The sequence below is a fragment of the Cricetulus griseus genome (assembly GCF_003668045.3).
Source record: "Cricetulus griseus strain 17A/GY chromosome 1 unlocalized genomic scaffold, alternate assembly CriGri-PICRH-1.0 chr1_1, whole genome shotgun sequence".
Classification (NCBI taxonomy): domain Eukaryota; kingdom Metazoa; phylum Chordata; class Mammalia; order Rodentia; family Cricetidae; genus Cricetulus; species Cricetulus griseus.
Window position 1 is genome coordinate 106,636,420 of NW_023276807.1, and position 14,692 is coordinate 106,651,111.

Sequence of the window (14,692 nt, forward strand, 5' to 3'; positions counted from 1 at the left end):
GGTGAGCTGAGCCCTCCCACAGCAACCATCAATGAAGAAAATGCACCACTACACCACTGGCCATAAGGAAAGTTCAGTAAGTGCAACCACCTTAAAATGAAGACATCATGAAGGACTAGAAAGGGCCAGCAAAAGGCTGAGAAAATATGTACATCTCACAGCTGACAAGTAGGCACCAGATAGAACTGCAAAGAACCTCTGCAAATAAAAGCATATACTTCCACCAGAAAACAAGCAAGGAGCTGTGGAATGGCTCTTTGCAGAAGCAGAAAAACAACTAGGAACTAAACTAATGAAGGTTCGTTAATGAGAGAACACATTTGAAGCTGCAATGACATACAGCTGCATGTGCATCCACCTGACAAAGTGAAAGACTTGGTAACACAGAACGCTGGCAAGGCCAAAGAGGCCAGCTGCCATCCATCAAGGATAGCAAGGGCCACATGCAGGAACAAGTGTGAAAGGCAGCAAAACTGTCCTCACCGTCTCCCCCATTCACTCTCTGTGAGGATTCAGATGAAACATGACTGCTTGTCCTATGGTGGTCATTGCTGTGAAAAGAAACATTCCCTTAAGCCCTACATTATCTTTGTAACTTTCCAGGTAATGCATGGACTTATATATGTAGTTACACATTGTATAGTATATCAATATATGTTACTGTGTAAAAAGTATTGATCATACAAAAGGAAAGACAAAACAAGGCAACTGGAAACAGATAATACAGTGTTGCTCAAACCAGAGAGAGAGAGAGAGAGAGGAAGGAGAAGGGGAAGCAGGAGAAGGAGAAGGAGAGGAGGAGGAGGAGGAGGAGGAGAGAGAGAGAGAGAGAGAGAGAGAGAGAGAGAGAGAGAGAGAGAACAAAAAGAGAAAAAAAGGGTTGGATAGAGCTCAGCAGTTAAGAGCATTGGCTGTTCGTCCAGTAGGGCCTGAGTTCAATTCCCAGCAACCACAAGGTGGCTCACAACCATCTATAATGGTAACTGGTGCCCTCTTCTGGCCTGCAGACACACATGCAGACAGAGAACTCGTACATTAAAATAAAATAAATAAATAACCATTTTTTTAAGTTTAACTATAAAAGGGGGGGAAATTACCAATAATGTGCTAAAGAAACTGCAAGGCAAGTTTAGAGAATTGTAAGCCATTGACGAGATCGACTGGACAATTCCAGAGCTGGAAAGGTAACAGTTAGTATGAGAAACTTAATGGTTGCACTTAACAGCAGAAAGACAGACTCAAAGTGATTAAAATAAATAGGCTGGAAAAAAATGTTCAGACTAACACAAAAATTACTCAAGCCACAAAATTATGGTCAAAGCTACACAGGGTCTCCACGGAAAGGCTAACAGCCCTATACTCTCAATGTGATGATGTGGACAGAAAGAGTCAACATCAGGAAGAGTACTGGGAAGCAAAATAAGATCCTCTAAAGCTGACAAATGTGATAGTAGACTCACAAAGCTGTCTCCACAAGCAGGGACAGTCAGAACATCACAGTTGAAACATTGCACTGCATTCCTGAAAACGGAAAAATAAACCTTTAAGAACAGACAGACAAGAAAAGTTAAGACAAAGTTAAATGGAACAAAAGCAGTACTAGAAGCCACCTCTCAGTCAGAATGGCGGAGAACGGAATACAACACGATCTACTTCAAACTGCTGAAGGAGAAAATGGCAATATGGAACTTGACAGCCACAAAATAATCATAATTAAATACAGAAATTTTAAGACACATAGGAAAGTGGAAAAACTTGTCACCAGTAGGCAGACACTAGTAGGAATGCCAAAGGAAATAATTCAGTCAAGAGAAAATAATTTTAGTGGAAACACTTAGGTGAAATACAGAATAAGGAATACGAGTAGGGTGGACCAGGAAATAGAGTTCATGATCTAAAACGGTCTCAAAACCCTGAGGGAAAAAACAGTTAAACACCTTGCTGCTGGGTACTGGCTGCTTGCTGTCGAAATGGGCAAGTTCATGAACCCCGGGAAAGTGGTGTTGGTCCTGACTGGATCTCCAGACACAGATCCATCATTGTGAAGAACATTGAGGATGGCACCTCAGATCACCCTTAGAGCCATGCTCTAGTGGCTGGACTTGACTCCTACCCCCCAAAAGTGACAGCTTCCATGGGCAAGAAGAAAATCACCAAGAGATCAAAGGTCAAGGCCTTTGTGAACGTTTATAACTACAATCACCTCATGACCATAAAATACTCTGTGGACATCCCCTTGAACAAAACTGTTGTCAACAAGAACGTCAGAGACCCAGCCCTGAAATGCAAGTCCAGGTGGGAGGCCAAGGTCAAGTTTGAGGAATGATACAAAACAGGGAAGAAGATATGTGTGAGCTTGAATGAATTTATGTGCACTGAGTATGTGCAGTACATGTGGCAGCCCAAAGAGGGCAGTAAAACTTCTGTAACTGGAGTTACAGTAGATTGTGAGTCTCCATGTGGGTGCAAGAAAACTTTTTCCAGAAGCTTTGCTTTTAGGTATACTTTTGCTTTTGTCGTTAAAAGTTAAAAAAAAAAAACAGCTAAACAAAGAAATCAAAAAAATGCAAACTAAAGGCAACAGCTGATAAAACAAAGATCAAACAAGAAAAATAATTGAGAAAAGAAGGTCAAATTATCAAAACCAGAAGTGAAAAAGGAGCCCTTATGACAGACCCTCCCAACACTAGGCAGATTAGGATGTCAGGAGCAACATTATATCAGTACACTTGAAATTTACATATGGCAGCAGTCCTTCACAGACCCTTCCAGAAAATAGCAGTGCCCATCTGCAGGTCTGTTAATGGGACCTGTTTAACATAAATAGTATCAAAAACATTCTATTGATTATTAATGTAGGAGGGCCCAACCCACGGTAAGTGGTGCCCTCTGGACAAGTGGTTCCAGAGTGTGTAAGAACGAAAACTGGGCATGCCATGAGGAGCAAGTCAGTGAGCAGCATTTCTCCATGGCTCCACTTTAGTTTCTGCCTTCGATTCCTGCCTGGAGTGTCTGCCCTGATGTCCCTCAGGAAGGGAGTGTGACCTTGGAATTGTAAACTGAAAGGAACTCTTTCCTCCTCAAGTAGTTTTGTTTGTTTAATTTTGTTTTTGTTTTGTTTTGGTGTGTTATCATTGCAATAGAAACTGTAACTGTAAAGCATGGGTTTACTCCAATATTGAAAAGTTGATTTAACGCTTAAAAATCAGTTGGTTTAATATTGCATTTGACCAGAGAAAATCCACATACTATTTCCATAGACAAGAGAAAAGCATTTGTGAAAATTCAACCTGCACTTGTAAAAATAAAACTTGTTAGCAAATCAGGATAGGAGGAAATTCTCTCAGTGTGGTTGAGTGAACAGAGGTTAAAAACACCACTAACATGACACTGAACTTTACTTTAGTAAAAACTAAAGTACTCTGCTTGAGGGACAGATGACTTTTGGTAACTCTAACCAAACAAGTGAAAGACCTGTATGAACTTTAAGTCTTTAAAAAGGAAATTAAAGAATAGATCAGAAAAAATGGAAAGATCTCCCATGCTCTTGGGCAGGTAAGATCAACATAGTAAAAATGGCAATCTTACCAAAACTAATCTACAGATTCAATGCAAACCCCATCAAAATACCAGCACAATTCTTCACAAATCTCAAAAGAATAATACTGAACTTCATATGGAAAAATAAAAAAAGCAAGGATAGCCAAAACAATCCTTTACAATAAAGGATCATCTGGGGGAATCACCATCCCTGACTTAAAGCTCTACTATAGAGCTATAGTAATGAAAACAGCTTGTTATTGACACAAAAACAAACAGGTGAACCAATGGAATTGAATTGAAGACACTGATATCAACTCATACACCTATGAACATGCAATTTTGGACAAAGAAGCTAAAAATATAAAATGGAAAAAAAAGCATATTCAACAAATGGTACCGGTATAACTGGCTGTTGACATGTAGAAAATGCAAATAGATCCATGTCCATCACCATGCACAAAACTCAAATCGAAATGGATCAAAGACCTCAATATAAATCCATCCACACTGAACCTCATAGAAGAAAAAGTGGGAAATACATTTGAAAGCACAGGCACAGGAGACCATTTCCTAAATAGAACACCTGTAACATAGACACTGAGAGCAACAATGAATAAATGGGACCTACCGAAACAGAGAAACTTCTCTAAAACAACAAACAAGGTCAAAAGACAAAATGGCTCCTTACAGAATGGGAAAAGATCTTCACCAACTCCACATCTGATAGAGGGCTAATCTCCAAAACATACAAAGAACTCAAGAAACTAAACATCAAACTACCAAATAATCCAATTTAAAAATTGGGTACAGATTATCTAAACAGAGATTTTCTCAACAGAACAGTCTCAAATGGCAGAAAGACACTTAAGGAAATGCTCAACATCCTTAGTCATCAGAGAAATTCAAACCAAACAACTCTGAGATTCCATCTTACACCTATCAGAATGGCTAAGATAAAAAACACCAATGACAGCTTATGCTGGAGAGGAGATGTGGAGAAAGGGGAACACTCCTCCATTGATAGTGGAAGTGCAAACTTGTACAGCTGCTGTGGAAATCAGTATGGCGATTTCTCAGAAAATTGGGGATCTAACCAACCTCAAGACCCTGCAATACCACTGTTGGCCATATACCCAAAGGAGGCACATTCACACCACAAGGACATTTGCTTAACTATGTTCATAGCAACATTATTCCTCATAGCCAGATCTTGGAAACAACCTAGATGCCCCTCAACCAAAGAATGGATAAAGAAAACGTGATACATTTACACAATGGAGTATTACTCAGCGGTAAGAAACAATAACATCCTAAAGTTTGCAGGCAAATGGACAGAAATAGGAAAAAACATCCTGAGTGAGGTAACCCAGACTCAGAAAGACAAACATAGTATGAACTCATTCATAAGTGGATACCAGACATTAAGCAAAAAATACACAGCCTACAATCCACAATCCCAGACAAGCTAAAATCCTCTTCCAAAAACAGATGGAAGCAGATGCATAAATCTACAACTAACCAATGGTCCAAGCTCCTGGAGTACAATTGAAGTGAGGGAAGAGTGATAATATGGATAAAGGAGTCAAGACTATGATGGGGTAACCCAAAGAATCAGCTGACCCAATCTAGTGAGAGATCATTGACTCTGGCCTGACAAATGGGGAACCTGCATAAGACCGAACTAGACTCTCTTAATATAGGTGACAATGGTGTGACTGGGACAATATATGAGGCCACTGGCAATGGGTCCAAGATCTAACCTAATGCACAGACTGACTTAGTGGAGCCCATTCTAATGGAGAGATACTTTGCTCAGCCTAGGGTAAGGGGGTGGAGATGCCTTGGTTCTGCCTCAACATGATGGGACAGACTTAGTAGTTTCTAAGTGAGGCCTTTCCATCTCTGAGGAGCAGATGAAGGGTAGGGTGTTAGAGAATTGGAGGAAGGGAGGAGAGGAGAGAGGGGGAACTAGAATTGAAATGTAAAAAATAAATGCATAAAAAAAGAGTGCTCGCTGCTCCTCCAGAACACCAGCACCGGTATCAGGCAGCTCACAGCTGCCTGTAACTCCAGCTCCAGGGGATCTGACACTGTCTTCTGGACACCATAGATACCTGCACCCCAGTGCACATGTGTGCCCGCAGAACCATATGCATATCCATACTTAGAAACAAAATAATAAAATAATGTCTTTTTTAAAAAAAGGAATGGGATGCCAGTGCAAAGTGGTAACAGCCCACATTGGAAGGTGGACATTTGCTTTAATGACGTAACTGGTGGAGTAAGATGAGCAGAAAGAAAAATCTCCAATGAGTAAGGACATTCAGAAAGATCAAAGAGACAAGAGCAAAAGGAGAAAGATTCCAGGGTTGACAGCAACAGTGTCCCATTTTCCTTGACTGGGACCTACTCTGGCTGAGAGTGACCCCAGTTTCCCTTCATGGGTAGTTTAAGTAGCTGATTCTCCACTGCTATCCTGAACTTTTCTTTACTACCTTCGTAACTAGTGCACACATTGGGGTGGCAGGCCCCCAGATCCTTTGAGGGCCCATGTCTCCATTTCCACCTTCAAGCACTCAAAGCTTCCATTTCAAACACCCGTGGAGTGTCAGCTCATCATTTTTTCCAGGTCTCTCGGGAACATGGCAGGCTTAGCGCTAGCTGAAGTGGATTCATCCTCCTCTAATACCAACCTCTTCCCTAAACCCTTTCCCTAAAACTGGGGACCAAGCCTGCCTCCTCCATCCCCACCAAGTCACCCCCTATGGCAAGAGTCATCCTCACCTTCCTTGCTGTCCCCTAAAGCAAGAATTGTGTCTTACCCAGCACTATGGAGAGGGTACCTCTTTCAATAGAAGGAAAATTGGCATCTAGAGTCACTGCATGCAAGCAATGTTTTAACACTCCAGACTGCCTAGAGTGTGCGCCTTATAGTGGGAAATTACCAATACGGAGTCAGGTAGAAATATTAGGGTATTTAATAAGGAAAAGCCTTACTTACAGAGCGACTTAGCCAGCCGGCGTGGCAGCAGTCTGTATGCAAGCCCAAAAGAGAACCAAAAGCGAAAAAGTAGTATCGCTCTACGTCACCCTGACCACGCCCTCGCAAGCATGGTTAGGCACACCTGTAGCCAGCCCCTAAGTAGGCATGGCTACAGCTTCCCCTGCAGCGCCTCAGGTTTTTTGGTGTGGGGTTGTCTCCTGGTCTCCCTGTACACTGTGGCTGGGAATTGCTAAGCTGCATGCAGCCTCCCATCCATTCTGCACACTCAATTCTCTGCCTGTTTGTTCCTAGGTAAAAACCGGGGAACAGAAGCAGGAAGACCATCCCACTCTGAAGTCCACACAAACTTCACTTACAATGTAACTGATGTCTGTGTTTACCCCTCAGTAGCTTCAGAACCCAGATGGACACAAAAAATTGCCCCCCCAATAAGTGACTGCCTTCAGCCTACAGTCACACATGGCTGCCCTATGTCTGGGCCTGGCAGCTTTAGTGGAAAAAAAGAAGGAACTACTTCTCTTCAAAGAGGTCCCAGTCTCATTTAGAAAGTGAGGCTGTACTGCTCTGGATCCTGAATGCTCCCCAAAGCCCATGCTCCCCAGCATAGTGTATAAGATGCCAAGGGATGGGGCTAGCAGGAGGTCTTCCAGCTAGTGCAGGGGTACTACCCTCAATGGGGGCACTTACACCTTGGCTTCTGTTGTTAGCTTTTGCTTCATAGGTTTTCCTCTGCCACACACCCATGTGTGCTGCTTCACCACAAGTCTAAAACGGTGGCACTGACTGATCATGGGCAGAAATCTGCAGATCTGTGAGCCAAAATGAACCTTTTCTTTTATAAGCAAGCCAGTTACCTCAGATTCTTTGCTATAGTAGTAGAGAGCTGACTACCATGGGATTTAACAATTGAATGAACTGAGTTAGTGTCCCAAACCATCATGTCCTTCCCTGGTAACAGGGCTGGAGAGGATGAATGAGTTGCGGTTACTGGTGTCATTGCTGTTTGGAAACTATTGGGATACATAGTAACATCCACTTGCCCTGCTTCTGTTGGTATGCTGGAATTCCTTGGATCTATTTCACCATACACACCAGAGTTCAAGGGCCTCGAGTAGAGGCAACTCCACCCAGTGTCCAAGCAAGGCCCAAACAATCTGGGCTGACTGACTACAGCCTCGGATCTCCCTGTGTGGATGGAGTTTCTGTCCTGCCTGGTCCCATAGCTGTTTAGTCCCAAATAAACACGCTGAGGCTTATATTAATTATAAGGTGTTTGGCTGATGGCTCAAGCTTCTTATTGGCTAGCTCTCTTAATTTTTAACCCAATTCTATTAAACTATGTATTGCCACAAGGCTGTAGCTTACCTGTAATGCCCAGGCATGTTACTCCTTTGGTGGCTACATGGCATCTCTTTGGCAGCACCTCTCTGTGTGCCTCTTCCCAGAATTCTCCTAGTTTGTTAGCCCCACCTATACTTCCTGCCTGGCTATGTCATGCCTGTCCATTGACCAAGGCAACTTTATTCATCAACCAATAAGAGAAACATATATTCACAGCATACAGAAGGACATACCCTATCATCCCTGCTTACAGAATGGTCCAAGTCTTAACAGGGACTAATCAGAACTGACTTTGCAGTGACCCTGAGAAAGATGCTTTCCCCTCCACTTATAGTCTTGAGGCTGGTGGGTTCCATGAGAAGAATGACTGTCCTAGCATAAAGCCTATAGAGGGAGCAGAAGACACATGAAGGAAGGTTTCAGAGTAGTTGAGAAGCTGCATCCAGCTGTGGCTGAAAAGATTGACATATTCACTCACTTGACAGAGTTTATGGGCATCTCAGTTCTACTCCAGGTATTCTTTTAGGCCTTAGGACACTGAAATTCTCATGATGTTCCTATCTCAACAGAGCTCTAACTCTTCATGAGTCTAACCTTCCATTTTTTCCTTACTGCACTTGCAATGGTGTGGAAAACCTGTAGTACTCTGGTTTGAATACAAATTATTTCCAGAGGTCCATGTGTCAAAGACTTGGTTACCAACCTGTGCCACCAAGAGGAGGTGGAGCTTTTTGGAGATATTATCTGGTAAATGTGCAGTCATACCTGTTGCTACTCTCTGCTATAAGATCCCAGGCATCCTTGTTCATTGAAACTAGTGATATAAGTTGACGAATCCCAATGTGCACCTTCACCTTCAAGACAGGTATAATCAGCAGTGCTGGGGCTTAAATGTGAAGTGCCCCCCAGGTTCATGTTTTTGAGCACTTGGTCATCATCTGGTATAACCATTTGGAAAGGTTATGGAAACTTTTGAAGGTGGAGCCTCCCTTCTGGAGGAAGTAGATCATACCATGGTGGGCTTTAAGGTTTATATAAGCAAACCCCACTTCCTGTTTGCTCTCTGCTTCCTAACTGCTGATGCAATGTAACCTGCACCCTCCTGTTCCAGCTGCCATGCTTTTCTTCCAGGACAGACTGTGTCTACTCAAACTGTGAGCCAGAGTAAGCCTTTTCTCCCTTAAGTTGCTTGACAGCTATTTTATCACTGTCAATTAGCAATGCCACCAGCTGCCAGGTTCTCTAAGATATGTCCTCCTAAAGTCCAGCTGGCTTACCTAGTAAATCTATCTGCTAGCCCCACAGTCTGTCCTCAGTTCGATGGCCTTTCTCAAGCAATGAGTAAATGGACTTGGATTCAAAAACAGACAATAGCTAGGTCACTGGTGACATGCCTTTGAAGGCATATTGGGACCCTAACTTCCTCCTGTCTCTGTCTCCTGGATATCGCTTTTCTGGCCACATATCTTTGCCATGATCATGATGCTGTCCACCACAGGCCAGAGGGTCCAAATACTTGGAAACTGTGAACTAAAACAGGCCTGTGCTTATAAGTTGTTCAGTTCAGGTGTTTTGCCACAGTGACAGAAAACTAACACAGATGATAATTAAGAAAATAATAATGTAAATTTGTGGTAGGTGATGATGGTTAGCAGAAAGAAAATAAAGCAAGGAAGGATTGAGAGGGCCATTGTGAGAAGGGAGTCAGTGAAGCCCTCATGAAGATATGAAGGATGTGTGAGGAGGGAACCATGGGCCAAGGCCAAAGTGGGCCAGGGTGATAGTGGAGTGAGAGTCTAGAGGTCAGGTCCAGGTGGGCATGTACAAGCACGTTTGAGGACTTTACTTTCATCCTAATTTTCAAGTGACTGCCCCTAGGACAGAGAGAGGCAGACAGAGGGGACCTGAACAAAGACCTGATGCAGCCTAGCATTCTTAGAGCAGGATGGGTCTAGAGGCCACAATGACACTGAAAAGGTAAGATCTGCATCCAGGAAGATAGCAAGGAGGCCATGCTAGCAATCTAAGTGCTAGCCAGGACCTGGGTTTGAAGCAGATACAGAAGGGGCCAAGTAGCCCAAGCCTTTTAGTTCCAGCAGAAGCACTTGCAATTGATTGTATGTCCTTTGCTGCTCACGGAGGCTCAGGTGGGGGAATTACACAGTCTTCTGCCTTACCCCAGATGACATCACAGTAAACACAACATTATTTCACATGCCACTAAGACAGAAACACTGCCAGCTCCCTGGTGCAGCCATTCTTCCTGGGACACGACCGTGCTCTTTTGGGCTTCTTACTGATGGTGTTAGCATGACAGCTGTGATCTGAACACAGTAAGACCCGTGCCCACCATGAGAATGGAGAACATTTACACAACAGCAAACTTCCTGCTGTGATTTAGAATTCAAGTCCTTGAAAATCAGACCTGCTCGGAATTAGCAACTCAACCACCTGGAGGAGCATACTTGTTCACTGACTCACATTATTCCCCACCTATAACCCTTCAATGACTTCAGAATTACTGGAAGATCAACTCTACACACCCCACATGGCCTTGGGCCTTTGGTAGCTGGCTTGGCAGTCAGGGCCATTTATTGTACCTTACCACAGCACTTCTACAGGTACAATAAAGGCCCTGCCAGATCTCCAGTGAGCCATGCTTTCTCTTTACCAACTATACATTCTGTTCCTGCCATCAGAAATGTCTTTCCCCAGGAAACTGCTGTCATTTATGCAAGACTCAAGCATAGAGGAGAGTGTTCTCCCAGTGTTAGGGCCCCTCTACTGTGTTTCCACTCCTGGTGTCTGTCCAGTGTGGGGTAGGTGTGGGAAAGATCTATAAATGAATATGAAATACATCAACTGACAGACTGCACTCCACACATGCACAGGAAACAATGTGGCTGTAAAGTCACAGCCTTGTCCTTCAACCTGCTACAAAACTGGTGGCTCACTCACCCAGGTTTGGGGGGGGGACCCAAGATGAGAAACCAAAACACCAGCTACAATAAATATTTTAGAGCAAATACAGCATGAATGAGATCATTGCCACAGAGGTGACAGATTCCCTCTGTGAAAAAAGGATACAAGAAAGAGGTGCTTTTCTGCAAAAATAAAATGCATAGGCATTGCATAGGGGAATGGTTTTACTGACCATATTTGGTATTTTTAGAAGGTATGAGTGTTAAATAGCAACTTCAGTAAGAATAATTATAAAAATACAAAATAGTTATAGGCTAAGGGTATCCCCGTGCTGTCTTGAAGTGAATAAGGAAACTCCTTTTATTTAATTCAAAAAGTTATTTTCTTTAGAAGTCTATAATATGCCCCAAGTGAGGTATTAATACACAGAATTTGGGGGTGTAATTAAGAAGAATTTAAATTTCACTGTGGCAGAGAAGAAACTGGATAAGATTTTAGAGGGTAACTGTTAATAGAGGCCATTGTTCTACATAGATGTATGCTTCAAAGGGGAGAACTAATATCAGGATTATGTTAAATTCCATTCATGAAAACAAATGTATACATTTAAAATTATAATACTGAAGGACTTTTAAGAGAGAGAAGTTCAGAAAACTATCAGTGTGACCTTGACCCAGGCCATCCCCATGACTCCTAAAGTGGGGCAAAACTACGCAAAAGTCCTAACTCCCCCTGGCACATTCAGAGCTCCCACTGTCTCTGACCTGACACTGTCTGGGTTTTACTAGCTCACTCCAGTCTGAAGACCAAGAAGATCAGGTCTTCCTGATCTTCCAAGCACCCCCAACTATGGGGAACCCTCATGTCTATCACCAAGGATGTTCATTCAGAGCCATCAGACTAGGAATCCTGCAAAGAAGGACCACCTGGCTGGCCCAGCAAGCTATGGCTTTGCTAGAAGGGGTCTCACTCTTTTGCAGGAGCCCCTCATGGTTTCAGTGGTTCTAGAAATCATGTTCTGACTGGCCAAACCTGTACCCTGTGCAAGAGAAGATGAGCTCAGAGTGGGCAGCCTCAGCGCCAGCTCTGTCAAGTACAAACTAGAACTGGAACTCTCTCTTCAACTGCAAAGCAGCCACAAGCAAAAGACCTGTTCCCTTAGGATCAGTGAAGACTGGGTGAGTCCAGCATACTAGCTTGCACCAAGAAGGCTCAGGATGTCTGAACTCTAATTTGGGGCACAGTAGAGATAGACAGGCAGAGAGAAGCCAGTGTGTATTATTACTCAGAAGGTTATTAACCAATGCTTGTATCTGTAAGACACTTTCCACATCTGACTAAAGCGCTCCCAACAACCTGATTAGGAACCTTCACAGATACAGGAAACAAGATTCAGGGGGCTTGAGTCCCAGGTCACACAATAATGAGAATAAGTGCTAAGAAAAGTACTTTCACGTCTGTTCAGCCAAGTACCCGAGTACCAAGCTCTGCCACCATTAACTGCAAGGACTCTCTAGACCTGGAGTCTATACAACGTGGACAGCCTACAGCACTCCCCCACCGGGAAGCTAGCCCAAACAAGGGCTGCCCAAACAAGACTCTTTCCCCAAACAAGACTCCTTCCTCAGAGTCACTGAGTTCAGCCACAGAAAGTTTCTTTATGCAGTCCTGAGTGAATGAAGAGAGTCATGTGCCTGTGCACAAGACCAAATCGGAGGGAAGGACTCTCTCTCACGCATTCTCTCTCTCTCTCTCTCTCTCTCTCTCTCTCTCTCTCTCTCTCTCTCTCTCTCTCTCACACACACAACACACACACACACAGAGAGAGAGAGAGAGAGAGAGAGAGAGAGAGAGAGAGAGAGAGAGAGAGAGACTGTGTGCTTCCACCCACTAGGCCACCTCTGTCAGCCTCAAGCTCTGGAGACCTAGGATGCTGAACTGGAGCAACGCCCCCCTACTCCACACGGTCTTCCCTGTGACAGCCCCCGAATGATAGCTTGAGTCCCCTTGTCCTTTCCCAGCCTTCTGTCCCAACTCTGGGCTCAGCATGATCTGAGCTTCAACAGGGCACTTAAGCCTAAGAGGTGACCAGGTAGGAGCTCCATGCGTGGCTCTGAGCCGGTGCAGAGCCAGTGCCGGGTGACACGGTTGTGCTGAGATCCAGGTGTCCAACCTTGCACCACACTTAGCAGGCACCCAGCAAAGGATGGCTGGTGGAAAGAAGGGATGCCCCGGGGGATGTGGGGAGTGGCGGGCTGGGCGTGGGGGGGGTCACTTACCTTCTTCGTTCTCGTCAAACACTGGGGGCTTGTGGGAGTGGTTCCCGCCCATATTCCACAGCTACCACCGCTACTACATGCCCAGCCTCGGGGAAGTCAGATGCAGGATTCTCACGGGGATAAGGGATGCAGGATGCTCTTGGGATGCACGGGTGCGGGATGAGAGCCTGGAGATGCAGGATGCAAGCTGCGATGGGAGCGGCCAGACAGGGTCCTAGCGTGTGTGGAGCTGGCCGATTGCAGCTCTGGGGTGGGAACCGTGCGGCCACCCTTTCCTCCAGGATGCCCCCCAGCTGCGGTCACTGCACCTTCTAAGCCCTCACCCAGTTCTCTCCATGACGCACAATACACTGATGGAAACCCGGGGACTCCCTAAGACCAAATCACCGTGCAATGCTGCTCACAACGGTGGTGAGAAAGAACCGGAGAAGAGGAGAAAGGAGGGAGAGAGGACGTGCTGGGGGGAGGAGGGGGCGTGGACCCGGATCTCAGCCAAGAGTTAGAAGCCGCCGCCCCCATTTCACAGTCGGGTGGGCGGGGACTCGAAAGGACGGGGCCTCCCTGGAGCAGGTGGGTCCTTAGGACTCCCCACCAGCAGCGTTTGACAGTTCCTGTAGGCTCAGAACTGCGGTCACCCACTAGGCTCAGCCACAGGCTTCTTTGTTTTCTGGGATGTTTGATGAATGAAAGGAGAGCCCAGATCAGCGAGGTCTAAACCTCTCCTTGTACATCAACAAACTGAGGCTCACGAAGAGTGTCATTTAGTAAGAAAAAAAAAAAAAAAAGCCCGTTTTGGGAAATTGCCTGTTGGGTCTTCGGGATTCCCTCACACTGTGAAGCCTGGAGGTGGATTTTGGGGCGGGGTTCTTATCTGGGTCCCTGGACTCCTTCAGCAGCTGGAGAGTGCTGGGATGTGTGTGTGTGTGTGTGTGTGTCTGTGTGTGTGTGTGTGTGTGTGTGTGTGTGTGTGTTGTGTGTGTGTGTGTGTGTGTGTGTGTATGTGGTCTCTCCAGTAACCGTTAAGGACCCTAGCCTTGCAGGAGCCAGAGTGGGCGGCACGAACTCCCTGGGAGGTTGGCACTACCAGGTAGTGCGGGCTGCTGGCCCAGTCTACCTGGGGAAGGGGCATCTCTGGCCACATCCTGCCACCTGCTGGGCGCTGGGAGCCACTGTGTGAACTAAGTGGTGAAAGGCAAAGGCTCTTTTCTGGGTCTTCCAAACCTATTTCCCTCCCTCTGCCCTCTACCTCACCTCTTTTTTTACTAATAAAACTTAATTTCTCAGAAACCAAGGACAAAAAACGATGATCTTGAGTCAGCTCCACCCTGACCTGACTGACTAACTGCTTCTAGTACAATTGGTCTCATTCTCGAAGGCTACATATCTGGTGTCTGTGTGCCAGTCCTGGAATTCTCTTCTGTTGAATGGGGTGATACCCAGTTTGCTGCAAGGTTGTCCAGTAATATGTAAAAAACAAGCAAGAATGCATGGTGGGAAATTAATAACAGATAAACATAACCTGCTCTTCCTTGGGCCAATGAGCTTTAGTGGTGTGGCCAGGTTACAGCAGACCTGGGACTGAATGCAGGACACAGGAGATACC

General features: G+C 45.0%; 1 pseudogene; it reads left to right on the forward strand.

Moving 5' to 3' along the window:
* Positions 1 to 1,970: 1,970 nt before the first annotated feature.
* On the forward strand, positions 1,971 to 13,307 carry LOC100752087 (annotated as a pseudogene).
* Positions 13,308 to 14,692: the final 1,385 nt, after the last annotated feature.